Raw genomic sequence first — 27,020 nt, 5'->3', positions numbered from 1 at the left:
ACAACAAAACACATATCCCCTTTATAGGTGGGAGGGGCACCTGAGGGACCCAAAGCTTCTACTAAAGTAATATTCGGCAAGCCAATGATTTAGGAACAGCACTAGCCCCTTCTTAGATGCACGGGAAACCCCAGCTCTACGGATACTCGTCACTTCTCCGAACTAGAAACCACAGAGCATGCGCAGTGGAAGCGTGGAAGGTGGCGGTGGCTGGGGCAGCGCGCTCCAGAACTGGCTCACGAGCGCCGTTTAATTTGTGAGATCACAAACACCGTTGGAGGAATACAGTGGAAGCAGTGTTAAACTGCCCCCGACGCAAAGAAAGGAAGTCGGAGGTGGGTATACCGGGTGCCCCTCCTCTAAGGACCCGCCATTTTTATCCTCACGACTCTGTTCGATGGTACTTAGGCTGCCAGGTAGGCAGGGCTTTTGTGTGCAGGCCACCGGCTTCTCTCTGCTATACTGCGTGAGCCTGGCCAGAGAAATAGTTATATATGTATGTGCGGGCCATGCCGGTAGCGTGGGTTGATCGGCCTGCGGGCTAGCAGGTCGCTACACCCAGAAGACCGCTTCCGCCGTAGCACGTGCGCCGTGCAATGGAGCCGTGTGTTGGAGGGAACTTCTTATTTCTGCATTTAAAAAAAAAATGTATTTATGTATTTTTATAAAGCGCGGACTTTACTCGAAGGTGTCACAGCCTTGTACAATAGAACCAGTTACGTTACATGAGAGAAATGTTACAAAATAGAACGTACAAAAATAGCAGGACACAGAATCAAACACAGCAGGCAAGAGGAACACTATATCTTGATTTATCTTTACTTCTTCCTCTGTTGAGGGGAGTTAGTGGGCCTGGAAGCTTTCCTGTGGCTATCGGCTAACTCTGCCCGTAACACGAGAGGGGGGGCGGCCACTGTCCTGCCGGTTAGTTTAAACTATTCGCCCCACGGGGCTTTTGTTAATTACCCTTTCCGGGGTCCCAAAGGTCAATAGCGCCTCTACTTAGGCTGACCAGACCTCCCGGACAGTCCCGACTTTCAAATGACTGTCCCGACGCTTTCTATAATGAAGTACACGTCCCGGTTTTTGGGACTAAGGTCACGTGAGACAGGAGAATTATTTATGTACTGCCGTCCCTCGAGCTTAAGTACTTTCCAAACACTTTTGCTTTGGAAGTGGAATGACCAAATGTCTGTTTTATCTTTGACATCCTCGGCATTTCATTTAACAAGTCGGTGCGTTAGGCGAGCTGTATTTATATTTTTATATAATCAGTTTCGTTAAACCGTGCCATGTGATGGCAGTGATTTATGAAAAGCTAGAGACAAAGACTGAAAAAAGTAGTTTCATTTGCCAAGGAGAGGGCATGTGGGGCACTAGCATCCAGTGTATGTGCCCCTGGGCTGCAGATTCTTCTATGGTACAGTTACCGTATTTACTGTTAGGGTTTTTCGAATGTTTATGGTATTTTAAATCAACAGTGACAGTTGGAGTGTAACTGAAGGGTTTCACACGCTGCGGGCAAGTTTTAGGTCGAGCCTAGAGTCAGCTCCGCATTCCTACAACCTACTTTGACAAAGAAAACATCTCCAAAACAGTTCAAAATATGACAGACGCATCCATCCGCCTCACCAGAATCACTGGTGTATCTGTACCTGGTCCCTAATCTACCCTGATTTACCCATCCAATTAGGTTACTAATGTCACTCGGCACGTAATCTTTTGTGTAAGTACCCATGTCCTTAATCTCCTAAGAGGTCTTCATAGTGGGCGTAAGTATTGATACAGTGCTCACCAAACGCTTCACTTTTGATATATGAGGCCTTCAGGAGCACATTCGCCAGAACGTCTGTAAACGTGTATTCAAATAAAATAAATACAGGTCAACCTGAATCGGCCATGACTCTTGATATCTACTGTTAAACTCATTTTGACATTCCTTCACTCACATCATTTATTTTCTCCTTTATGTGACATACTCTCACTGAGTGAACATGTGCCCTAAACACACTTTTAAAAGTGTCCCGATATTTTGCACTTCTTTCCCACTGCTGGACAAGCAGAATTGCTTCCCTCGCGTCCTTGAACCACGTCTTAAATCGATATCTTCCTCTCCCTTCCTTTGTATATGACTTTTCTCTCTTTACTCACAACATTGACCGTAGGGTGAATCAATTGTGCTCTTTCTTGCAATGGCCCGAGCAGGTAACATTAACTTCTCAAACCCCTTGGCTGTTCATATATTTTCTCAGGAGCTGGATTTTGGCCAGAGTAATATTTTATGAAGATTATTAAAATAAATCAGTATTAGTCTCAATTTGGTCTCTGAGATCTTGGTTTGTGCAGTTTTCAAAGTCACTGTGCAGCAGCCCGGAATCCTTTGTGCCTCCATATGTCATTAGTTTCCTGCTTTCCTTGTTTCTACTAAAAGTTGTGTGCTGCTACTTCAAAACGTGATCCTCATTAAAGTGCCCTTTCTTTTGATTCACAGCTTCAGTGTACTCCTGGCGTCTGCCAAATTCAGCTGGGATCGGCTCAGTTTCTAGTTAGTGATCACATTTGTTTAGCCCTCAGCACCAAATGAAATAAACAGTGCTTCAAATGACTTTGTCACTTTCTACCTAATGATGTTTGAAAACTCTGTGCCATTGTTTTCACTTCATGTTTGTCTTGCCTGGGTTTTGGAAAACTGCAATAGGCGGTTGCACACTCTGCAAGGTTGCCATGGTTAGGCCCAAGGTATCTCCATAGCTTCATCTTGCACTTTTTCTCAATAACTCTGAAACCAGTTTGCAATTTCTACAAAACTGTGCACAGTGCTGTTCATTTCTTATATCCCGATGGCATTTAGGTCTGTAAACAATACTTGCATGCTTTCTCTTTGTGCCAATATCAGTTATCGCTAGTCTTTTGTGACCAGTGAATGTTTTTGTGTCCGCGATTTATCTGCTAAACAGTAAAGTACCACTGCATCTTCTCACGATGCGTGGGGACGTAACCGCATTCTATGTACTCTAGGTCAGGTACAGCGTTTGCATGCTGTGATGGCTCAGCCTGACCTTGATTGACCAGCACGTTACTGCTTTGGCTAGCTTTACTTGAGCAGTATGTTAGATAGCCGCAGCCCTCCTTCCTTTTGAGCTCTGCTCGGCTGCTTCTGTCCTGCTCCAAATGTCTGCTGCCCGCTGCAGTAGATGTACTTCTTTTTCTCTGAAGCTGGTTCTTTTGGTTGAGCACCTTTCTCCTAACCTTACACGACGGGCTCAAAACCGCTGCTATTCATTGCCAAAAGTATGTGGTGATCAACACCTAGAAGCAAATCGGCCATTCAGGAAGAAATCTGAGTCTTGTGGTGGGTTTTTAAAGTTGTTCGCTGGTAGCTTGGAAGAGCCTGTGGGTACACCGCCCCCATTCGGGATCCAGGCTTCTACTAATGGCCACAACCGGAATCTGGACCATACTCCTCATTTAATGAGTGAGCAGCTTCTGCTTATTAGGGCATTAAGTCATACATGCAATCTCCAAAAGTAAATGCTATAAAGCCATAAAACTGCCACAGAAGAATACAATAATTCGCTTTTGTTCAACAAAATAATTGCATTGTTTGCATCCAAGGGGAAATATGATCAATAAACTTCATACTTAATCTCCCCTAGCCACTGGGATGAATTGTCATTTTGAGTTTTCCTCCTTTGCAGTGAACCCACTAACGAGTATCAGCCTTTCAACGCAAGAGGCCATATTGTGCCACGTCTCCTTTAGATTATGCTTCACCAAAGTCCGTACCATGGGACCAGATCCTTGACTGGGTAGGAATGATAGAAGAATGTAAGGATTGCACCCTTACTTCCACCCCTGCACCAGACCTTCCTGGAGCATGGAGGCTACAAGACCCACCATGGTGCTCCCATGTAACCCCTGTACTCCATGACCTGTCTGTTATCTGCCTCGTGGTGCAACCGGACCCCAAGCCTTCAGAAGGGGGAGAAGGCCAAAGGGGGAAATGGCACACCCAGGCATCGCCTTATGTGACTGATTTGTGTTGCAGTGAAGTTAAAACGTGTACAGAGAAAACACAATTTTGAAAGCGAGTGTTGATTGGCTGTGAGCACAGGCAATGGGCTTCTCTTGACGAAAACCTCTGTAGTTGCTTATTTACTGGTGTGCTTCATGACCTGTCTGGTTTTTGGTTTGTAAATCCACCAGGTACTCTTTTCCATTCTTCACCGATTGCGCTTTTAGGGTGCAGTTAGTCAGAGCGTGTGCAAAGTAATTGAGCTTGAGTTTTCATATTTAGCTTGTAGGTTACATTTTTCAGAGGTACCTCCTGTAAGTGCTGCTCTTTTATCTGTTAAGTATTCAGCTCTTCTTCATTCCATAATATGCTATTCCTTTCCCCCAGCCTTTGTGCCCTCGTCCAACTGAGTAGTGTCACGGACATATTTGTCAGTGCTCCCCCATAAGTCCTCTTTCTCTGAATTGCAGGTTGAGTGTACCTTTCAGTTGTTCTTGGGTGGCATGAAGGATTGCAGTGGCAATATCTTAAACAATGCTCATTCCTGCTTCTTGGTCACATGTTGTGGTCTTCGTTCTTTATCACCACTGACTGCTGCCTCTACGGGCTCCTCCTGCGATGATGATACACTTGCCCTCACTGAGAACGAGTGTTCAGTAATGAGAAACCCATCATGTACTCATAAATCTGAGCTGGACAGAGGCCTGTACCTCATATTGCAGGCAGCTAAAAGTGACTTGGTGTTTTTGCAAGAGAGCTTCTTGTGTAGGGCAAGAGGAGGGACCGTGGTGATCTTCTCTTCTTGCAGGTTTTTAAGATTTGCTGTACCTTCCAGCTCCAGTGTGGTAGGGACTCATGAGGGTGAAGAATGATGTACTGTGTCTGTCTGCTTATCTACTAAATAGTGCCTAAAATACTGTGTCACTTTTAGGAATGATGGCCCGAAGAATGCCGCTGTTATCTCGGCTACCCTCCAAAAAGGTGAGAAACCATTTTCAAGCAGGCGTCAGTTAGACTTTGTAGCTTAAATGTCTTTTACTGTGCAACTTGATGTCCTTCTTGCGTTGTCTTAAATCTTTGTATGCTGTGGGACATATATGTATGCTATAGCTTAACTCTTGATATTGGGTGAACTTGTCAGGTCAGTGTTTTGTGGGCCATGCTATCTATTTGAAAGACTGATTTGTCTGTAGTGCTTCTAAGAAGGACAGGTGCATTGTCTGACCGGAGATGGTCATACCGATGCTGCGTTTTGAAGGTATGCTTCGCTCCTGCATATGTGGTGTAAGGCTTAAAATCAGTCTGATTAATGATGAGACAATCCCGAACCTGACTTTATGAGGAGAACTCTTACGGATCTGACTCCTGAAATCAGATTGCCATTCCACATATGATTATTGCTTGCTGATTGCAACTAAGGTTGAGCTTACTTATAGATCGGATATGGTGGTTCTTGTAAAAATGGGGCAATAGTTAGTTCCAAATTGTGCTTTTAAAGGAAACTACACTTCATGCAGCGAAAATTGCTGCAAGTTTCTCTATGTACTCATCACATGTAGAAGCTGAACGGTTATCAAATGGCCCCTGTAGTTTCGTATGTCAAGTAAATATATTGTGGGATTTAACTCGAGCACTTGTCCCAAATTTCTATGAACAATCTCAGTTGATGTTTGTCAATCTTAGATGGTGCCTCAGTTATTGCTTTCACCAAACCTCCAAATTGAATGCTCCACAGAAGATGTCAAAAACTGTCAGTTCTCTCTTGTCACAGTCATACTCCCATCTTTCTGCACTCCAAGAATTCCTGCTAATATCCTGTTGTAGTCCTCGACACAATTGGCATGAATCTAATTATCGTCCTGGAAAGCTTGTCCTGACCGGAGATTTTTAAACCTGTACAATATTAGCTTTGAAAAATAGTAGTCACGAATCTGAGTCGGCATGGTATACGCAAATATTTATGAGCACCGGATGGTGTAACGGAGGTAGTTAAGATTTCAGAATTGGCTTCAAGTGTCACTTGATGATGTGCTGCATTAAGTTGTATTGGTGTAAAATAACCAGCATCACTCAGCATGCCTACTATTTCCGGTATTTTGGAAATCGAATGATGTTCAGTAACAATATTCCTGGTGAGCGAGCGCCAACCTGCATGCACACAATCTTATTTACCCACCCCTCCTTTTGCACACTCTAGGACAGCGTAAATCAAATGTGCAACATCACAAGGCTTAATAATCTCTTGCACACATAAATCACCTAAAAGCTGTCTCAACTCACCCTTAAGATTGAGTTTCACATTTCTCTTCTTGTGTTCGACAGGATGGCACCTTTCTGCAAAATTGTGTGCTCAAACCGTTTCCTACAACCTACTTTGACAAAGAAAACATCTCCGAAACAGTTCATAATATGACAGACGCATCCATCCGCCTCACCAGAATCACTGGGGTATCTGTACCTGGTGCCGGTGTGGTCCCTAATCTACCCTGATTTACCCATCCAATTAGGTTACTAATGTCACTCGGCACGTAATCTTTTGTGTAAGTACCCATGTCCTTAATCTCTTAAGAGGTCTTCATAGTAGCCGTAAGTATTGATACGGTGCTCACCAAACGCTTCACTTTTGATATATGAGGCCTTCCGGAGCACATTCGCCAGAACGTCTGTAAACGTGTATTCAAATAAAATAAATACCGGTCAACCTGATTCGGCCATGACTCTTGATATTTACTGTTCATCTCATTTTGACATTCCTTCACTCACATCATTTATTTTCTCCTTTATGTGACTTACTCTCACTGAGTGAACATGTGCCCTAAACACACTTTTAAAAGTGTCCCGATATTTTGCACTTCTTTCCCACTGCTGGACAAGCAGAATTGCTTCCCTCGCGTCCTTGAACCACGTCTTAAATCGATATCTTCCTCTCCCTTCCTTTGTATATGACTTTTCTCTCTTTACTCACAACATTGACCGTAGGGTGAATCAATTGTGCTCTTTCTTGCAATGGCCCAAGCAGGTAACATTAACTTCTCAAACCCCTTGGCTGTTCATATATTTTCTCAGGAGCTGGATTTTGGCCAGAGTAATATTTTATGAAGATTATTAAAATCAGTATTAGTCTCAATTTGGTCTCTGAGATCTTGGTCTGTGCAGTTTTCAAAGTCACTGTGCAGCAGCCCGGAATCCTTTGTGCCTCCATATGTCATTAGTTTCCTGCTTTCCTTGTTTCTACTAAAAGTTGTGTGCTGCTACTTCGAAACGTGATCCTCATTAAAGTGCCCTTTCTTTTGATTCACAGCTTCAGTGTACTCCTGGCGTCTACCAAATTCAGCTGGGATCGGCTCAGTTTCTAGTAAGTGATCACATTTGTTTGGCCCTCAGCACCCAATGAAATAAACAGTGCTTCAAATGACTGTCACTTTCTACCTAATGATGTTTGAAAACTCTGTGCCATTGTTTTCACTTCATGTTTGGCTTGCTTGGGTTTTGGAAAACTGCAATAGGCGGTTGCACACTCTGCAAGTTTGCCATGGTTAGGCCCAAGGCATCTCCTTAGCTTCATCTTGCACTTTTTCTCAATAACTCTGAAACCAGTTTGCAATTTCTACAAAACTGTGCACAGTGCTGTTCATTTCTTATATCCCGATGGCATTTAGGTCTGTAAACAATACTTGCATGCTTTCTCTTTGTGCCAATATCAGTTATCGCTAGTCTTTTGTGACCAGTGAATGTTTTTGTGTCCGCGATTTATCTGCTAAACAGTAAAGTACCACTGCATCTTCTCACGATGCGTGGGGACGTAACCGCATTCTATGTACTCTAGGTCAGGTACAGCGTTTGCATGCTGTGTGGCTCAGCCTGACCTTGATTGACCAGCACGTTACTGCTTTGGCTAGCTTTACTTGAGCAGTATGTTAGATAGCCGCAGCCCTCCTTCCTTTTGTGCTCTGCTCGGCTGCTTCTGTCCTGCTCCAAATGTCTGCTGCCCGCTGCACTAGATGTACTTCTTTTTCTCTGAAGCTGGTTCTTTTGGTTGAGCACTTTTCTCCTAACCTTACACGACGGGCTCAAAACCGCTGCTATTCATTGCCAAAAGTATGTGGTGATCTACACCTAGAAGCAAATCGGCCATTCAGGAAGAAATCTGAGTCTTGTGGTGGGTTTTTAAAGTTGTTCGCTGGTAGCTTGGAAGAGCCTGTGGGTACACCGCCCCCATTCGGGATCCAGGCTTCTACTAATGGCCACAACCGGAATCTGGACCATACTCCTCATTTAATGAGTGAGCAGCTTCTGCTTATTAGGGCATTAAGTCATACATGCAATCTCCAAAAGTAAATGCTATAAAGCCATAAAACTGCCACAGAAGAATACAATAATTCGCTTTTGTTCAACAAAATAATTGCATTGTTTGCATCCAAGGGTAAATATGATCAATAAACTTCATACTTAATCTCCCCTAGCCACTGGGATGAATTGTCATTTTGAGTTTTCCTCCTTTGCAGTTAACCCACTAACGAGTATCAGCCTTTCAACGCAAGAGGCCATATTGTGCCACGTCTCCTTTAGATTATGCTTCACCAAAGTCCGTACCATGGGACCAGATCCTTGACTGGGTAGGAATGATAGAAGAATGTAAGGATTGCACCCTTACTTCCACCCCTGCACCAGACCTTCCTGGAGCATGGAGGCTACAAGACCCACCATGGTGCTCCCATGTAACCCCTGTACTCCATGACCTGTCTGTTATCTGCCTCGTGGTGCAACCGGACCCCAAGCCTTCAGAAGGGGGAGAAGGCCAAAGGGGGAAATGGCACACCCAGGCATCGCCTTATGTGACTGATTTGTGTTGCAGTGAAGTTAAAACGTGTACAGAGAAAACACAATTTTGAAAGCGAGTGTTGATTGGCTGTGAGCACAGGCAATGGGCTTCTCTTGACGAAAACCTCTGTAGTTGCTTATTTACTGGTGTGCTTCATGACCTGTCTGGTTTTTGGTTTGTAAATCCACCAGGTACTCTTTTCCATTCTTCACCGATTACGCTTTTAGGGTGCAGTTAGTCAGAGCGTGTGCAAAGTAATTGAGCTTGAGTTTTCATATTTAGCTTGTAGGTTACATTTTTCAGAGGTACCTCCTGTAAGTGCTGCTCTTTTATCTGTTAAGTATTCAGCTCTTCTTCATTCCATAATATGCTATTCCTTTCCCCCAGCCTTTGTGCCCTCGTCCAACTGAGTAGTGTCACGGACATATTTGTCAGTGCTCCCCCATAAGTCATCTTTCTCCGAATTGCAGGTTGAGTGTACCTTTCAGTTGTTCTTGGGTGGCATGAAGGATTGCAGTGGCAATATCTTAAACAATGTTCATTCCTGCTTCTTGGTCACATGTTGTGGTCTTCGTTCCTTATCACCTCTGACTGCTGCCTCTACGGGCTCCTCCTGCGATGATGATACAATTGCCCTCACTGAGAACGAGTGTTCAGTAATGAGAAACCCATCATGTACTCATAAATCTGAGCTGGACAGAGGCCCGTACCTCATATTGCAGGCAGCTAAAAGTGACTTGGTGTTTTTGCAAGAGAGCTTCTTGTGTAGGGCAAGAGGAGGGACCGTGGTGATCTTCTCTTCTTGCAGGTTTTTAAGATTTGCTGTACCTTCCAGCTCCAGTGTGGTAGGGACTCATGAGGGTGAAGAATGATGTACTGTGTCTGTCTGCTTATCTACTAAATAGTGCCTAAAATACTGTGTCTTCACTTTTAGGAATGATGGCCCGAAGAATGCCGCTGTTATCTCGGCTACCCTCCAAAAAGGTGAGAAACCATTTTCAAGCAGGCGTCAGTTCGACTTTGTAGCTTAAATGTCTTTTACTGTGCAACTTGATGTCCTTCTTGCGTTGTCTTAAATCTTTGTATGCTGTGGGACATATATGTATGCTATAGCTTAACTCTTGATATTGGGTGAACTTGTCAGGTCAGTGTTTTGTGGGCCATGCTATCTATTTGAAAGACTGATTTGTCTGTAGTGCTTCTAAGAAGGACAGGTGCATTGTCTGACCGGAGATGGTCATACCGATGCTGCGTTTTGAAGGTATGCTTCGCTCCTGCATATGTGGTGTAAGGCTTAAAATCAGTCTGATTAATGATGAGACAATCCCGAACCTGACTTTATGAGGAGAACTCTTACGGATCTGACTCCTGAAATCAGATTGCCATTCCACATATGATTATTGCTTGCTGATTGCAACTAAGGTTGAGCTTACTTATAGATCGGATATGGTGGTTCTTGTAAAAATGGGGCAATAGTTAGATCCAAATTGTGCTTTTAAAGGAAACTACACTTCATGCAGCGAAAATTGCTGCAAGTTTCTCTATGTACTCATCACATGTAGAAGCTGAACGGTTATCAAATGGCCCCTGTAGTTTCGTATGTCAAGTAAATATATTGTGGGATTTAACTCGAGCACTTGTCCCAAATTTCTATGAACAATCTCAGTTGATGTTTGTCAATCTTAGATGGTGCCTCAGTTATTGCTTTCACCAAACCTCCAAATTGAATGCTCCACAGTAGATGTAAAAAACTGTCAGTTCTCTCTTGTCACAGTCATACTCCCATCTTTCTGCACTCCAAGAATTCCTGCTAATATCCTGTTGTAGTCCTCGACACAATTGGCATGAATCTAATTATCGTCCTGGAAAGCTTGTCCTGACCGGAGATTTTTAAATCTGTACAATATTAGCTTTGAAAAATAGTAGTCACGAATCTGAGTCGGCATGGTATACGCAAATATTTATGAGCACCGGATGGTGTAACCGAGGTAGTTAAGATTTCAGAATTGGCTTCAAGTGTCACTTGATGATGTGCTGCATTAAGTTGTATTGGTGTAAAATAACCAGCATCACTCAGCATGCCTACTATTTCCGGTATTTTGGAAATCGAATGATGTTCAGTAACAATATTCCTGGTGAGCGAGCGCCAACCTGCATGCACACAATCTTATTTACCCACCCCTCCTTTTGCACACTCTAGGACAGCGTAAATCAAATGTGCAACATCACAAGGCTTAATAATCCCTTGCACACCTAAATCACCTAAAAGCTGTCTCAACTCACCCTTAAGATTGAGTTTCACATTTCTCTTCTTGTGTTCGACAGGATGGCACCTTTCTGCAAAATTGTGTGCTCAAACCGTTTCCTACAACCTACTTTGACAAAGAAAACATCTCCGAAACAGTTCATAATATGACAGACGCATCCATCCGCCTCACCAGAATCACTGGGGTATCTGTACCTGGTGCCGGTGTGGTTCCTAATCTACCCTGATTTACCCATCCAATTAGGTTACTAATGTCACTCGGCACGTAATCTTTTGTGTAAGTACCCATGTCCTTAATCTCCTAAGAGGTCTTCATAGTAGCCGTAAGTATTGATACGGTGCTCACCAAACGCTTCACTTTTGATATATGAGGCCTTCCGGAGCACATTCGCCAGAACGTCTGTAAACGTGTATTCAAATAAAATAAATACAGGTCAACCTGATTCGGCCATGACTCTTGATATTTACTGTTCATCTCATTTTGACATTCCTTCACTCACATCATTTATTTTCTCCTTTATGTGACTTACTCTCACTGAGTGAACATGTGCCCTAAACACACTTTTAAAAGTGTCCCGATATTTTGCACTTCTTTCCCACTGCTGGACAAGCAGAATTGCTTCCCTCGCGTCCTTGAACCACGTCTTAAATCGATATCTTCCTCTCCCTTCCTTTGTATATGACTTTTCTCTCTTTACTCACAACATTGACCGTAGGGTGAATCAATTGTGCTCTTTCTTGCAATGGCCCAAGCAGGTAACATTAACTTCTCAAACCCCTTGGCTGTTCATATATTTTCTCAGGAGCTGGATTTTGGCCAGAGTAATATTTTATGAAGATTATTAAAATCAGTATTAGTCTCAATTTGGTCTCTGAGATCTTGGTCTGTGCAGTTTTCAAAGTCACTGTGCAGCAGCCCGGAATCCTTTGTGCCTCCATATGTCATTAGTTTCCTGCTTTCCTTGTTTCTACTAAAAGTTGTGTGCTGCTACTTCGAAACGTGATCCTCATTAAAGTGCCCTTTCTTTTGATTCACAGCTTCAGTGTACTCCTGGCGTCTGCCAAATTCAGCTGGGATCGGCTCAGTTTCTAGTAAGTGATCACATTTTTTTGGCCCTCAGCACCCAATGAAATAAACAGTGCTTCAAATGACTCTGTCACTTTCTACCTAAGGATGTTTGAAAACTCTGTGCCATTGTTTTCACTTCATGTTTGGCTTGCCTGGGTTTTGGAAAACTGTAATAGGCGGTTGCACACTCTGCAAGGTTGCCATGGTTAGGCCCAAGGTATCTCCTTAGCTTCATCTTGCACTTTTTCTCAATAACTCTGAAACCAGTTTGCAATTTCTACAAAACTGTGCACAGTGCTGTTCATTTCTTATATCCCGATGGCATTTAGGTCTGTAAACAATACTTGCGTGCTTTCTCTTTGTGCCAATATCAGTTATCGCTAGTCTTTTGTGACCAGTGAATGTTTTTGTGTCCGCGATTTATCTGCTAAACAGTAAAGTACCACTGCATCTTCTCACGATGCGTGGGGACGTAACCGCATTCTATGTACTCTAGGTCAGGTACAGCGTTTGCATGCTGTGATGGCTCAGCCTGACCTTGATTGACCAGCACGTTACTGCTTTGGCTAGCTTTACTTGAGCAGTATGTTAGATAGCCACAGCCCTCCTTCCTTTTGTGCTCTGCTCGGCTGCTTCTGTCCTGCTCCAAATGTCTGCTGCCCGCTGCACTAGATGTACTTCTTTTTCTCTGAAGCTGGTTCTTTTGGTTGAGCACCTTTCTCCTAACCTTACACGACGGGCTCAAAACCGCTGCTATTCATTGCCAAAAGTATGTGGTGATCTACACCTAGAAGCAAATAGGCCATTCAGGAAGAAATCTGAGTCTTGTGGTGGGTTTTTAAAGTTGTTCGCTGGTAGCTTGGAAGAGCCTGTGGGTACACCGCCCCCATTCGGGATCCAGGCTTCTACTAATGGCCACAACCGGAATCTGGACCATACTCCTCATTTAATGAGTGAGCAGCTTCTGCTTATTAGGGCATTAAGTCATACATGCAATCTCCAAAAGTAAATGCTATAAAGCCATAAAACTGCCACAGAAGAATACAATAATTCGCTTTTGTTCAACAAAATAATTGCATTGTTTGCATCCAAGGGTAAATATGATCAATAAACTTCATACTTAATCTCCCCTAGCCACTGGGATGAATTGTCATTTTGAGTTTTCCTCCTTTGCAGTTAACCCACTAACGAGTATCAGCCTTTCAACGCAAGAGGCCATATTGTGCCACGTCTCCTTTAGATTATGCTTCACCAAAGTCCGTACCATGGGACCAGATCCTTGACTGGGTAGGAATGATAGAAGAATGTAAGGATTGCACCCTTACTTCCACCCCTGCACCAGACCTTCCTGGAGCATGGAGGCTACAAGACCCACCATGGTGCTCCCATGTAACCCCTGTACTCCATTGTTATCTGCCTCGTGGTGCAACCGGACCCCAAGCCTTCAGAAGGGGGAGAAGGCCAAAGGGGGAAATGGCACACCCAGGCATCGCCTTATGTGACTGATTTGTGTTGCAGTGAAGTTAAAACATGTACAGAGAAAACACAATTTTGAAAGCGAGTGTTGATTGGCTGTGAGCACAGGCAATGGGCTTCTCTTGACGAAAACCTCTGTAGTTGCTTATTTACTGGTGTGCTTCATGACCTGTCTGGTTTTTGGTTTGTAAATCCACCAGGTACTCTTTTCCATTCTTCACCGATTACGCTTTTAGGGTGCAGTTAGTCAGAGCGTGTGCAAAGTAATTGAGCTTGAGTTTTCATATTTAGCTTGTAGGTTACATTTTTCAGAGGTACCTCCTGTAAGTGCTGCTCTTTTATCTGTTAAGTATTCAGCTCTTCTTCATTCCATAATATGCTATTCCTTTCCCCCAGCCTTTGTGCCCTCGTCCAACTGAGTAGTGTCACGGACATATTTGTCAGTGCTCCCCCATAAGTCCTCTTTCTCCGAATTGCAGGTTGAGTGTACCTTTCAGTTGTTCTTGGGTGGCATGAAGGATTGCAGTGGCAATATCTTAAACAATGCTCATTCCTGCTTCTTGGTCACATGTTGTGGTCTTCGTTCCTTATCACCACTGACTGCTGCCTCTACGGGCTCCTCCTGCGATGATGATACACTTGCCCTCACTGAGAACGAGTGTTCAGTAATGAGAAACCCATCATGTACTCATAAATCTGAGCTGGACAGAGGCCCGTACCTCATATTGCAGGCAGCTAAAAGTGACTTGGTGTTTTTGCAAGAGAGCTTCTTGTGTAGGGCAAGAGGAGGGACCGTGGTGATCTTCTCTTCTTGCAGGTTTTTAAGATTTGCTGTACCTTCCAGCTCCAGTGTGGTAGGGACTCATGAGGGTGAAGAATGATGTACTGTGTCTGTCTGCTTATCTACTAAATAGTGCCTAAAATACTGTGTCTTCACTTTTAGGAATGATGGCCCGAAGAATGCCGCTGTTATCTCGGCTACCCTCCAAAAAGGTGAGAAACCATTTTCAAGCAGGCGTCAGTTCGACTTTGTAGCTTAAATGTCTTTTACTGTGCAACTTGATGTCCTTCTTGCGTTGTCTTAAATCTTTGTATGCTGTGGGACATATATGTATGCTATAGCTTAACTCTTGATATTGGGTGAACTTGTCAGGTCAGTGTTTTGTGGGCCATGCTATCTATTTGAAAGACTGATTTGTCTGTAGTGCTTTTAAGAAGGACAGGTGCATTGTCTGACCGGAGATGGTCATACCGATGCTGCGTTTTGAAGGTATGCTTCGCTCTTGCATATGTGGTGTAAGGCTTAAAATCAGTCTGATTAATGATGAGACAATCCCGAACCTGACTTTATGAGGAGAACTCTTACGGATCTGACTCCTGAAATCAGATTGCCATTCCACATATGATTATTGCTTGCTGATTGCAACTAAGGTTGAGCTTACTTATAGATCGGATATGGTGGTTCTGGTAAAAATGGGGCAATAGTTAGATCCAAATTGTGCTTTTAAAGGAAACTACACTTCATGCAGTGAAAATTGCTGCAAGTTTCTCTATGTACTCATCACATGTAGAAGCTGAACGGTTATCAAATGGCCCCTGTAGTTTCGTATGTCAAGTAAATATATTGTGGGATTTGACTCGAGCACTTGTCCCAAATTTCTATGAACAATCTCAGTTGATGTTTGTCAATCTTAGATGGTGCCTCAGTTATTGCTTTCACCAAACCTCCAAATGGAATGCTCCACAGAAGATGTCAAAAACTGTCAGTTCTCTCTTGTCACAGTCATACTCCCATCTTTCTGCACTCCAAGAATTCCTGCTAATATCCTGTTGTAGTCCTCGACACAATTGGCATGAATCTAATTATCGTCCTGGAAAGCTTGTCCTGACCGGAGATTTTTAAATCTGTACAATATTAGCTTTGAAAAATAGTAGTCACGAATCTGAGTCGGCATGGTATGCGCAAATATTTATGAGCACCGGATGGTGTAACCGAGGTAGTTAAGATTTCAGAATTGGCTTCAAGTGTCACTGATGATGTGCTGCATTAAGTTGTATTGGTGTAAAATAACCAGCATCACTCAGCATGCCTACTATTTCCGGTATTTTGGAAATCGAATGATGTTCAGTAACAATATTCCTGGTGAGCGAGCGCCAACCTGCATGCACACAATCTTATTTACCCACCCCTCCTTTTGCACACTCTAGGACAGCGTAAATCAAATGTGCAACATCACAAGGCTTAATAATCTCTTGCACACATAAATCACCTAAAAGCTGTCTCAACTCACCCTTAAGATTGAGTTTCACATTTCTCTTCTTGTGTTCGACAGGATGGCACCTTTCTGCAAAATTGTGTGCTCAAACCGTTTCCTACAACCTACTTTGACAAAGAAAACATCTCCGAAACAGTTCATAATATGACAGACGCATCCATCCGCCTCACCAGAATCACTGGGGTATCTGTACCTGGTGCCGGTGTGGTCCCTAATCTACCCTGATTTACCCATCCAATTAGGTTACTAATGTCACTCGGCACGTAATCTTTTGTGTAAGTACCCATGTCCTTAATCTCCTAAGAGGTCTTCATAGTAGCCGTAAGTATTGATACGGTGCTCACCAAACGCTTCACTTTTGATATATGAGGCCTTCCGGAGCACATTCGCCAGAACGTCTGTAAACGTGTATTCAAATAAAATAAATACAGGTCAACCTGATTCGGCCATGACTCTTGATATTTACTGTTCATCTCATTTTGACATTCCTTCACTCACATCATTTATTTTCTCCTTTATGTGACTTACTCTCACTGAGTGAACATGTGCACTAAACACACTTTTAAAAGTGTCCCGATATTTTGCACTTCTTTCCCACTGCTGGACAAGCAGAATTGCTTCCCTCGCGTCCTTGAACCACGTCTTAAATCGATATCTTCCTCTCCCTTCCTTTGTATATGACTTTTCTCTCTTTACTCACAACATTGACCGTAGGGTGAATCAATTGTGCTCTTTCTTGCAATGGCCCAAGCAGGTAACATTAACTTCTCAAACCCCTTTGCTGTTCATATATTTTCTCAGGAGCTGGATTTTGGCCAGAGTAATATTTTATGAAGATTATTAAAATCAGTATTAGTCTCAATTTGGTCTCTGAGATCTTGGTCTGTGCAGTTTTCAAAGTCACTGTGCAGCAGCCCGGAATCCTTTGTGCCTCCATATGTCATTAGTTTCCTGCTTTCCTTGTTTCTACTAAAAGTTGTGTGCTGCTACTTCGAAACGTGATCCTCATTAAAGTGCCCTTTCTTTTGATTCACAGCTTCAGTGTACTCCTGGCGTCTGCCAAATTCAGCTGGGATCGGCTCAGTTTCTAGTAAGTGATCACATTTGTTTGGCCCTCAGCACCCAATGAAATAAACAGTGCTTCAAATGACTTTCTGTCACTTTCTACCTAATGATGTTTGAAAACTCTGTGCCATTGTTTTCACTTCATGTTTGGCTTGCCTGGGTTTTGGAAAACTGCAATAGGCGGTTGCACACTCTGCAAGGTTGCCATGGTTAGGCCCAAGGTATCTCCTTAGCTTCACCTTGCACTTTTTCTCAATAACTCTGAAACCAGTTTGCAATTTCTACAAAACTGTGCACAGTGCTGTTCATTTCTTATATCCCGATGGCATTTAGGTCTGTAAACAATACTTGCATGCTTTCTCTTTGTGCCAATATCCGTTATCGCTAGTCTTTTGTGACCAGTGAATATTTTTGTTTCCCTTGATTTATCTGCTAAACAGTAAAGTACCACTGCATCTTCTCACGATGCGTGGGGACGTAACCGCATTCTATGTACTCTAGGTCAGGTACAGCGTTTGCATGCTGTGATGGCTCAGCCTGACCTTGATTGACCAGCACGTTACTGCTTTGGCTAGCTTTACTTGAGCAGTATGTTAGATAGCCACAGCCCTCCTTCCTTTTGTGCTCTGCTCGGCTGCTTCTGTCCTGCTCCAAATGTCTGCTGCCCGCTGCACTAGATGTACTTCTTTTTCTCTGAAGCTGGTTCTTTTGGTTGAGCACCTTTCTCCTAACCTTACACGACGGGCTCAAAACCGCTGCTATTCATTGCCAAAAGTATGTGGTGATCTACACCTAGAAGCAAATCGACCATTCAGGAAGAAATCTGAGTCTTGTGGTGGGTTTTTAAAGTTGTTCGCTGGTAGCTTGGAAGAGCCTGTGGGTACACCGCCCCCATTCGGGATCCAGGCTTCTACTAATGGCCACAACCGGAATCTGGACCATACTCCTCATTTAATGAGTGAGCAGCTTCTGCTTATTAGGGCATTAAGTCATACATGCAATCTCCAAAAGTAAATGCTATAAAGCCATAAAACTGCCACAGAAGAATACAATAATTCGCTTTTGTTCAACAAAATAATTGCATTGTTTGCATCCAAGGGGAAATATGATCAATAAACTTCATACTTAATCTCCCCTAGCCACTGGGATGAATTGTCATTTTGAGTTTTCCTCCTTTGCAGTTAACCCACTAACGAGTATCAGCCTTTCAACGCAAGAGGCCATATTGTGCCACGTCTCCTTTAGATTATGCTTCACCAAAGTCCGTACCATGGGACCAGATCCTTGACTGGGTAGGAATGATAGAAGAATGTAAGGATTGCACCCTTACTTCCACCCCTGCACCAGACCTTCCTGGAGCATGAAGGCTACAAGACCCACCATGGTGCTCCCATGTAACCCCTGTACTCCATTGTTATCTGCCTCGTGGTGCAACCGGACCCCAAGCCTTCAGAAGGGGGAGAAGGCCAAAGGGGGAAATGGCACACCCAGGCATCGCCTTATGTGACTGATTTGTGTTGCAGTGAAGTTAAAACATGTACAGAGAAAACACAATTTTGAAAGCGAGTGTTGATTGGCTGTGAGCACAGGCAATGGGCTTCTCTTGACGAAAACCTCTGTAGTTGCTTATTTACTGGTGTGCTTCATGACCTGTCTGGTTTTTGGTTTGTAAATCCACCAGGTACTCTTTTCCATTCTTCACCGATTACGCTTTTAGGGTGCAGTTAGTCAGAGCGTGTGCAAAGTAATTGAGCTTGAGTTTTCATATTTAGCTTGTAGGTTACATTTTTCAGAGGTACCTCCTGTAAGTGCTGCTCTTTTATCTGTTAAGTATTCAGCTCTTCTTCATTCCATAATATGCTATTCCTTTCCCCCAGCCTTTGTGCCCTCGTCCAACTGAGTAGTGTCACGGACATATTTGTCAGTGCTCCCCCATAAGTCCTCTTTCTCCGAATTGCAGGTTGAGTGTACCTTTCAGTTGTTCTTGGGTGGCATGAAGGATTGCAGTGGCAATATCTTAAACAATGCTCATTCCTGCTTCTTGGTCACATGTTGTGGTCTTCGTTCCTTATCACCACTGACTGCTGCCTCTACGGGCTCCTCCTGCGATGATGATACACTTGCCCTCACTGAGAACGAGTGTTCAGTAATGAGAAACCCATCATGTACTCATAAATCTGAGCTGGACAGAGGCCCGTACCTCATATTGCAGGCAGCTAAAAGTGACTTGGTGTTTTTGCAAGAGAGCTTCTTGTGTAGGGCAAGAGGAGGGACCGTGGTGATCTTCTCTTCTTGCAGGTTTTTAAGATTTGCTGTACCTTCCAGCTCCAGTGTGGTAGGGACTCATGAGGGTGAAGAATGATGTACTGTATCTGTCTGCTTATCTACTAAATAGTGCCTAAAATACTGTGTCTTCACTTTTAGGAATGATGGCCCGAAGAATGCCGCTGTTATCTCGGCTACCCTCCAAAAAGGTGAGAAACCATTTTCAAGCAGGCGTCAGTTAGACTTTGTAGCTTAAATGTCTTTTACTGTGCAACTTGATGTCCTTCTTGCGTTGTCTTAAATCTTTGTATGCTGTGGGACATATATGTATGCTATAGCTTAACTCTTGATATTGGGTGAACTTGTCAGGTCAGTGTTTTGTGGGCCATGCTATCTATTTGAAAGACTGATTTGTCTGTAGTGCTTCTAAGAAGGACAGGTGCATTGTCTGACCGGAGATGGTCATACCGATGCTGCGTTTTGAAGGTATGCTTCGCTCTTGCATATGTGGTGTAAGGCTTAAAATCAGTCTGATTAATGATGAGACAATCCCGAACCTGACTTTATGAGGAGAACTCTTACGGATCTGACTCCTGAAATCAGATTGCCATTCCACATATGATTATTGCTTGCTGATTGCAACTAAGGTTGAGCTTACTTATAGATCGGATATGGTGGTTCTGGTAAAAATGGGGCAATAGTTAGATCCAAATTGTGCTTTTAAAGGAAACTACACTTCATGCAGCGAAAATTGCTGCAAGTTTCTCTATGTACTCATCACATGTAGAAGCTGAACGGTTATCAAATGGCCCCTGTAGTTTCGTATGTCAAGTAAATATATTGTGGGATTTGACTCGAGCACTTGTCCCAAATTTCTATGAACAATCTCAGTTGATGTTTGTCAATCTTAGATGGTGCCTCAGTTATTGCTTTCACCAAACCTCCAAATTGAATGCTCCACAGTAGATGTAAAAAACTGTCAGTTCTCTCTTGTCACAGTCATACTCCCATCTTTCTGCACTCCAAGAATTCCTGCTAATATCCTGTTGTAGTCCTCGACACAATTGGCATGAATCTAATTATCGTCCTGGAAAGCTTGTCCTGACCGGAGATTTTTAAATCTGTACAATATTAGCTTTGAAAAATAGTAGTCACGAATCTGAGTCGGCATGGTATACGCAAATATTTATGAGCACCGGATGGTGTAACAGAGGTAGTTAAGATTTCAGAATTGGCTTCAAGTGTCACTTGATGATGTGCTGCATTAAGTTGTATTGGTGTAAAATAACCAGCATCACTCAGCATGCCTACTATTTCCGGTATTTTGGAAATCGAATGATGTTCAGTAACAATATTCCTGGTGAGCGAGCGCCAACCTGCATGCACACAATCTTATTTACCCACCCCTCCTTTTGCACACTCTAGGACAGCGTAAATCAAATGTGCAACATCACAAGGCTTAATAATCTCTTGCACACCTAAATCACCTAAAAGCTGTCTCAACTCACCCTTAAGATTGAGTTTCACATTTCTCTTCTTGTGTTCGACAGGATGGCACCTTTCTGCAAAATTGTGTGCTCAAACCGTTTCTTACAACCTACTTTGACAAAGAAAACATCTCCGAAACAGTTCATAATATGACAGACGCATCCATCCGCCTCACCAGAATCACTGGGGTATCTGTACCTGGTGCCGGTGTGGTCCCTAATCTACCCTGATTTACCCATCCAATTAGGTTACTAATGTCACTCGGCACGTAATCTTTTGTGTAAGTACCCATGTCCTTAATCTCCTAAGAGGTCTTCATAGTAGCCGTAAGTATTGATACGGTGCTCACCAAACGCTTCACTTTTGATATATGAGGCCTTCCGGAGCACATTCGCCAGAACGTCTGTAAACGTGTATTCAAATAAAATAAATACAGGTCAACCTGATTCGGCCATGACTCTTGATATTTACTGTTCATCTCATTTTGACATTCCTTCACTCACATCATTTATTTTCTCCTTTATGTGACTTACTCTCACTGAGTGAACATGTGCCCTAAACACACTTTTAAAAGTGTCCCGATATTTTGCACTTCTTTCCCACTGCTGGACAAGCAGAATTGCTTCCCTCGCGTCCTTGAACCACGTCTTAAATCGATATCTTCCTCTCCCTTCCTTTGTATATGACTTTTCTCTCTTTACTCACAACATTGACCGTAGGGTGAATCAATTGTGCTCTTTCTTGCAATGGCCCAAGCAGGTAACATTAACTTCTCAAACCCCTTGGCTGTTCATATATTTTCTCAGGAGCTGGATTTTGGCCAGAGTAATATTTTATGAAGATTATTAAAATCAGTATTAGTCTCAATTTGGTCTCTGAGATCTTGGTCTGTGCAGTTTTCAAAGTCACTGTGCAGCAGCCCGGAATCCTTTGTGCCTCCATATGTCATTAGTTTCCTGCTTTCCTTGTTTCTACTAAAAGTTGTGTGCTGCTACTTCGAAACGTGATCCTCATTAAAGTGCCCTTTCTTTTGATTCACAGCTTCAGTGTACTCCTGGCGTCTGCCAAATTCAGCTGGGATCGGCTCAGTTTCTAGTAAGTGATCACATTTGTTTGGCCCTCAGCACCCAATGAAATAAACAGTGCTTCAAATGACTTTCTGTCACTTTCTACCTAATGATGTTTGAAAACTCTGTGCCATTGTTTTCACTTCATGTTTGGCTTGCCTGGGTTTTGGAAAACTGCAATAGGCGGTTGCACACTCTGCAAGGTTGCCATGGTTAGGCCCAAGGTATCTCCTTAGCTTCACCTTGCACTTTTTCTCAATAACTCTGAAACCAGTTTGCAATTTCTACAAAACTGTGCACAGTGCTGTTCATTTCTTATATCCCGATGGCATTTAGGTCTGTAAACAATACTTGCGTGCTTTCTCTTTGTGCCAATATCAGTTATCGCTAGACTTTTGTGACCAGTGAATGTTTTTGTGTCCGCGATTTATCTGCTAAACAGTAAAGTACCACTGCATCTTCTCACGATGCGTGGGGACGTAACCGCATTCTATGTAGTCTAGGTCAGGTACAGCGTTTGCATGCTGTGATGGCTCAGCCTGACCTTGATTGACCAGCACGTTACTGCTTTGGCTAGCTTTACTTGAGCAGTATGTTAGATAGCCACAGCCCTCCTTCCTTTTGTGCTCTGCTCGGCTGCTTCTGTCCTGCTCCAAATGTCTGCTGCCCGATGTACTTCTTTTTCTCTGAAGCTGGTTCTTTTGGTTGAGCACCTTTCTCCTAACCTTACACGACGGGCTCAAAACCGCTGCTATTCATTGCCAAAAGTATGTGGTGATCTACACCTAGAAGCAAATCGACCATTCAGGAAGAAATCTGAGTCTTGTGGTGGGTTTTTAAAGTTGTTCGCTGGTAGCTTGGAAGAGCCTGTGGGTACACCGCCCCCATTCGGGATCCAGGCTTCTACTAATGGCCACAACCGGAATCTGGACCATACTCCTCATTTAATGAGTGAGCAGCTTCTGCTTATTAGGGCATTAAGTCATACATGCAATCTCCAAAAGTAAATGCTATAAAGCCATAAAACTGCCACAGAAGAATACAATAATTCGCTTTTGTTCAACAAAATAATTGCATTGTTTGCATCCAAGGGTAAATATGATCAATAAACTTCATACTTAATCTCCCCTAGCCACTGGGATGAATTGTCATTTTGAGTTTTCCTCCTTTGCAGTTAACCCACTAACGAGTATCAGCCTTTCAACGCAAGAGGCCATATTGTGCCACGTCTCCTTTAGATTATGCTTCACCAAAGTCCGTACCATGGGACCAGATCCTTGACTGGGTAGGAATGATAGAAGAATGTAAGGATTGCACCCTTACTTCCACCCCTGCACCAGACCTTCCTGGAGCATGGAGGCTACAAGACCCACCATGGTGCTCCCATGTAACCCCTGTACTCCATGACCTGTCTGTTATCTGCCTCGTGGTGCAACCGGACCCCAAGCCTTCAGAAGGGGGAGAAGGCCAAAGGGGGAAATGGCACACCCAGGCATCGCCTTATGTGACTGATTTGTGTTGCAGTGAAGTTAAAACGTGTACAGAGAAAACACAATTTTGAAAGCGAGTGTTGATTGGCTGTGAGCACAGGCAATGGGCTTCTCTTGACGAAAACCTCTGTAGTTGCTTATTTACTGGTGTGCTTCATGACCTGTCTGGTTTTTGGTTTGTAAATCCACCAGGTACTCTTTTCCATTCTTCACCGATTACGCTTTTAGGGTGCAGTTAGTCAGAGCGTGTGCAAAGTAATTGAGCTTGAGTTTTCATATTTAGCTTGTAGGTTACATTTTTCAGAGGTACCTCCTGTAAGTGCTGCTCTTTTATCTGTTAAGTATTCAGCTCTTCTTCATTCCATAATATGCTATTCCTTTCCCCCAGCCTTTGTGCCCTCGTCCAACTGAGTAGTGTCACGGACATATTTGTCAGTGCTCCCCCATAAGTCATCTTTCTCCGAATTGCAGGTTGAGTGTACCTTTCAGTTGTTCTTGGGTGGCATGAAGGATTGCAGTGGCAATATCTTAAACAATGTTCATTCCTGCTTCTTGGTCACATGTTGTGGTCTTCGTTCCTTATCACCTCTGACTGCTGCCTCTACGGGCTCCTCCTGCGATGATGATACAATTGCCCTCACTGAGAACGAGTGTTCAGTAATGAGAAACCCATCATGTACTCATAAATCTGAGCTGGACAGAGGCCCGTACCTCATATTGCAGGCAGCTAAAAGTGACTTGGTGTTTTTGCAAGAGAGCTTCTTGTGTAGGGCAAGAGGAGGGACCGTGGTGATCTTCTCTTCTTGCAGGTTTTTAAGATTTGCTGTACCTTCCAGCTCCAGTGTGGTAGGGACTCATGAGGGTGAAGAATGATGTACTGTGTCTGTCTGCTTATCTACTAAATAGTGCCTAAAATACTGTGTCTTCACTTTTAGGAATGATGGCCCGAAGAATGCCGCTGTTATCTCGGCTACCCTCCAAAAAGGTGAGAAACCATTTTCAAGCAGGCGTCAGTTCGACTTTGTAGCTTAAATGTCTTTTACTGTGCAACTTGATGTCCTTCTTGCGTTGTCTTAAATCTTTGTATGCTGTGGGACATATATGTATGCTATAGCTTAACTCTTGATATTGGGTGAACTTGTCAGGTCAGTGTTTTGTGGGCCATGCTATCTATTTGAAAGACTGATTTGTCTGTAGTGCTTCTAAGAAGGACAGGTGCATTGTCTGACCGGAGATGGTCATACCGATGCTGCGTTTTGAAGGTATGCTTCGCTCCTGCATATGTGGTGTAAGGCTTAAAATCAGTCTGATTAATGATGAGACAATCCCGAACCTGACTTTATGAGGAGAACTCTTACGGATCTGACTCCTGAAATCAGATTGCCATTCCACATATGATTATTGCTTGCTGATTGCAACTAAGGTTGAGCTTACTTATAGATCGGATATGGTGGTTCTTGTAAAAATGGGGCAATAGTTAGATCCAAATTGTGCTTTTAAAGGAAACTACACTTCATGCAGCGAAAATTGCTGCAAGTTTCTCTATGTACTCATCACATGTAGAAGCTGAACGGTTATCAAATGGCCCCTGTAGTTTCGTATGTCAAGTAAATATATTGTGGGATTTAACTCGAGCACTTGTCCCAAATTTCTATGAACAATCTCAGTTGATGTTTGTCAATCTTAGATGGTGCCTCAGTTATTGCTTTCACCAAACCTCCAAATTGAATGCTCCACAGTAGATGTAAAAAACTGTCAGTTCTCTCTTGTCACAGTCATACTCCCATCTTTCTGCACTCCAAGAATTCCTGCTAATATCCTGTTGTAGTCCTCGACACAATTGGCATGAATCTAATTATCGTCCTGGAAAGCTTGTCCTGACCGGAGATTTTTAAATCTGTACAATATTAGCTTTGAAAAATAGTAGTCACGAATCTGAGTCGGCATGGTATACGCAAATATTTATGAGCACCGGATGGTGTAACCGAGGTAGTTAAGATTTCAGAATTGGCTTCAAGTGTCACTTGATGATGTGCTGCATTAAGTTGTATTGGTGTAAAATAACCAGCATCACTCAGCATGCCTACTATTTCCGGTATTTTGGAAATCGAATGATGTTCAGTAACAATATTCCTGGTGAGCGAGCGCCAACCTGCATGCACACAATCTTATTTACCCACCCCTCCTTTTGCACACTCTAGGACAGCGTAAATCAAATGTGCAACATCACAAGGCTTAATAATCCCTTGCACACCTAAATCACCTAAAAGCTGTCTCAACTCACCCTTAAGATTGAGTTTCACATTTCTCTTCTTGTGTTCGACAGGATGGCACCTTTCTGCAAAATTGTGTGCTCAAACCGTTTCCTACAACCTACTTTGACAAAGAAAACATCTCCGAAACAGTTCATAATATGACAGACGCATCCATCCGCCTCACCAGAATCACTGGGGTATCTGTACCTGGTGCCGGTGTGGTCCCTAATCTACCCTGATTTACCCATCCAATTAGGTTACTAATGTCACTCGGCACGTAATCTTTTGTGTAAGTACCCATGTCCTTAATCTCCTAAGAGGTCTTCATAGTAGCCGTAAGTATTGATACGGTGCTCACCAAACGCTTCACTTTTGATATATGAGGCCTTCCGGAGCACATTCGCCAGAACGTCTGTAAACGTGTATTCAAATAAAATAAATACAGGTCAACCTGATTCGGCCATGACTCTTGATATTTACTGTTCATCTCATTTTGACATTCCTTCACTCACATCATTTATTTTCTCCTTTATGTGACTTACTCTCACTGAGTGAACATGTGCACTAAACACACTTTTAAAAGTGTCCCGATATTTTGCACTTCTTTCCCACTGCTGGACAAGCAGAATTGCTTCCCTCGCGTCCTTGAACCACGTCTTAAATCGATATCTTCCTCTCCCTTCCTTTGTATATGACTTTTCTCTCTTTACTCACAACATTGACCGTAGGGTGAATCAATTGTGCTCTTTCTTGCAATGGCCCAAGCAGGTAACATTAACTTCTCAAACCCCTTTGCTGTTCATATATTTTCTCAGGAGCTGGATTTTGGCCAGAGTAATATTTTATGAAGATTATTAAAATCAGTATTAGTCTCAATTTGGTCTCTGAGATCTTGGTCTGTGCAGTTTTCAAAGTCACTGTGCAGCAGCCCGGAATCCTTTGTGCCTCCATATGTCATTAGTTTCCTGCTTTCCTTGTTTCTACTAAAAGTTGTGTGCTGCTACTTCGAAACGTGATCCTCATTAAAGTGCCCTTTCTTTTGATTCACAGCTTCAGTGTACTCCTGGCGTCTGCCAAATTCAGCTGGGATCGGCTCAGTTTCTAGTAAGTGATCACATTTGTTTGGCCCTCAGCACCCAATGAAATAAACAGTGCTTCAAATGACTTTCTGTCACTTTCTACCTAATGATGTTTGAAAACTCTGTGCCATTGTTTTCACTTCATGTTTGGCTTGCCTGGGTTTTGGAAAACTGCAATAGGCGGTTGCACACTCTGCAAGGTTGCCATGGTTAGGCCCAAGGTATCTCCTTAGCTTCACCTTGCACTTTTTCTCAATAACTCTGAAACCAGTTTGCAATTTCTACAAAACTGTGCACAGTGCTGTTCATTTCTTATATCCCGATGGCATTTAGGTCTGTAAACAATACTTGCATGCTTTCTCTTTGTGCCAATATCCGTTATCGCTA

At 43.2% G+C, this 27,020-nt stretch overlaps 1 long non-coding RNA gene and 10 other non-coding genes across 11 annotated transcripts in view; all 11 read left to right on the top strand.

Annotated features, from left to right (window-relative positions):
- The first annotated feature begins 1,556 nt into the window (after positions 1-1,556).
- The window catches only part of LOC146817561 (uncharacterized), a 249,002-nt gene continuing 223,538 nt past the window's right edge, over positions 1,557-27,020 (top strand). Inside the window, exons 1-11 of the long non-coding RNA XR_014963013.1 lie at positions 1,557-2,545; positions 4,947-4,996; positions 7,317-7,370; positions 9,772-9,821; positions 12,142-12,195; positions 14,592-14,641; positions 16,961-17,014; positions 19,414-19,463; positions 21,784-21,837; positions 24,235-24,284; positions 26,605-26,658. This is a non-coding gene — a long non-coding RNA (uncharacterized LOC146817561). The remainder of the gene's footprint in view (positions 2,546-4,946; positions 4,997-7,316; positions 7,371-9,771; positions 9,822-12,141; positions 12,196-14,591; positions 14,642-16,960; positions 17,015-19,413; positions 19,464-21,783; positions 21,838-24,234; positions 24,285-26,604; positions 26,659-27,020) is intronic.
- LOC146817622 (small nucleolar RNA SNORD103/SNORD85) lies at positions 4,627-4,712 on the top strand. The gene has a single exon (XR_014965141.1). It is a non-coding gene; the product is annotated as a small nucleolar RNA SNORD103/SNORD85 (small nucleolar RNA).
- LOC146817621 (small nucleolar RNA SNORD50) lies at positions 5,320-5,387 on the top strand. The gene has a single exon (XR_014965176.1). It is a non-coding gene; the product is annotated as a small nucleolar RNA SNORD50 (small nucleolar RNA).
- On the top strand, positions 9,449-9,534 carry LOC146817620 (small nucleolar RNA SNORD103/SNORD85). Its single transcript, XR_014965143.1, has one exon. It is a non-coding gene; the product is annotated as a small nucleolar RNA SNORD103/SNORD85 (small nucleolar RNA).
- On the top strand, positions 10,145-10,212 carry LOC146817619 (small nucleolar RNA SNORD50). The gene has a single exon (XR_014965175.1). It is a non-coding gene; the product is annotated as a small nucleolar RNA SNORD50 (small nucleolar RNA).
- LOC146817618 (small nucleolar RNA SNORD103/SNORD85) lies at positions 14,269-14,354 on the top strand. The gene has a single exon (XR_014965140.1). It is a non-coding gene; the product is annotated as a small nucleolar RNA SNORD103/SNORD85 (small nucleolar RNA).
- LOC146817617 (small nucleolar RNA SNORD50) lies at positions 14,965-15,032 on the top strand. Its single transcript, XR_014965174.1, has one exon. It is a non-coding gene; the product is annotated as a small nucleolar RNA SNORD50 (small nucleolar RNA).
- On the top strand, positions 19,091-19,176 carry LOC146817616 (small nucleolar RNA SNORD103/SNORD85). The gene has a single exon (XR_014965139.1). It is a non-coding gene; the product is annotated as a small nucleolar RNA SNORD103/SNORD85 (small nucleolar RNA).
- On the top strand, positions 19,787-19,854 carry LOC146817615 (small nucleolar RNA SNORD50). Its single transcript, XR_014965173.1, has one exon. It is a non-coding gene; the product is annotated as a small nucleolar RNA SNORD50 (small nucleolar RNA).
- On the top strand, positions 23,912-23,997 carry LOC146817614 (small nucleolar RNA SNORD103/SNORD85). Its single transcript, XR_014965142.1, has one exon. It is a non-coding gene; the product is annotated as a small nucleolar RNA SNORD103/SNORD85 (small nucleolar RNA).
- LOC146817613 (small nucleolar RNA SNORD50) lies at positions 24,608-24,675 on the top strand. Its single transcript, XR_014965172.1, has one exon. It is a non-coding gene; the product is annotated as a small nucleolar RNA SNORD50 (small nucleolar RNA).

This window comes from Triturus cristatus, chromosome 6, assembly GCF_964204655.1.
Source record: "Triturus cristatus chromosome 6, aTriCri1.1, whole genome shotgun sequence".
NCBI classification, from domain to species: domain Eukaryota; kingdom Metazoa; phylum Chordata; class Amphibia; order Caudata; family Salamandridae; genus Triturus; species Triturus cristatus.
This window is presented reverse-complemented; position numbering and strand designations above follow the sequence as displayed.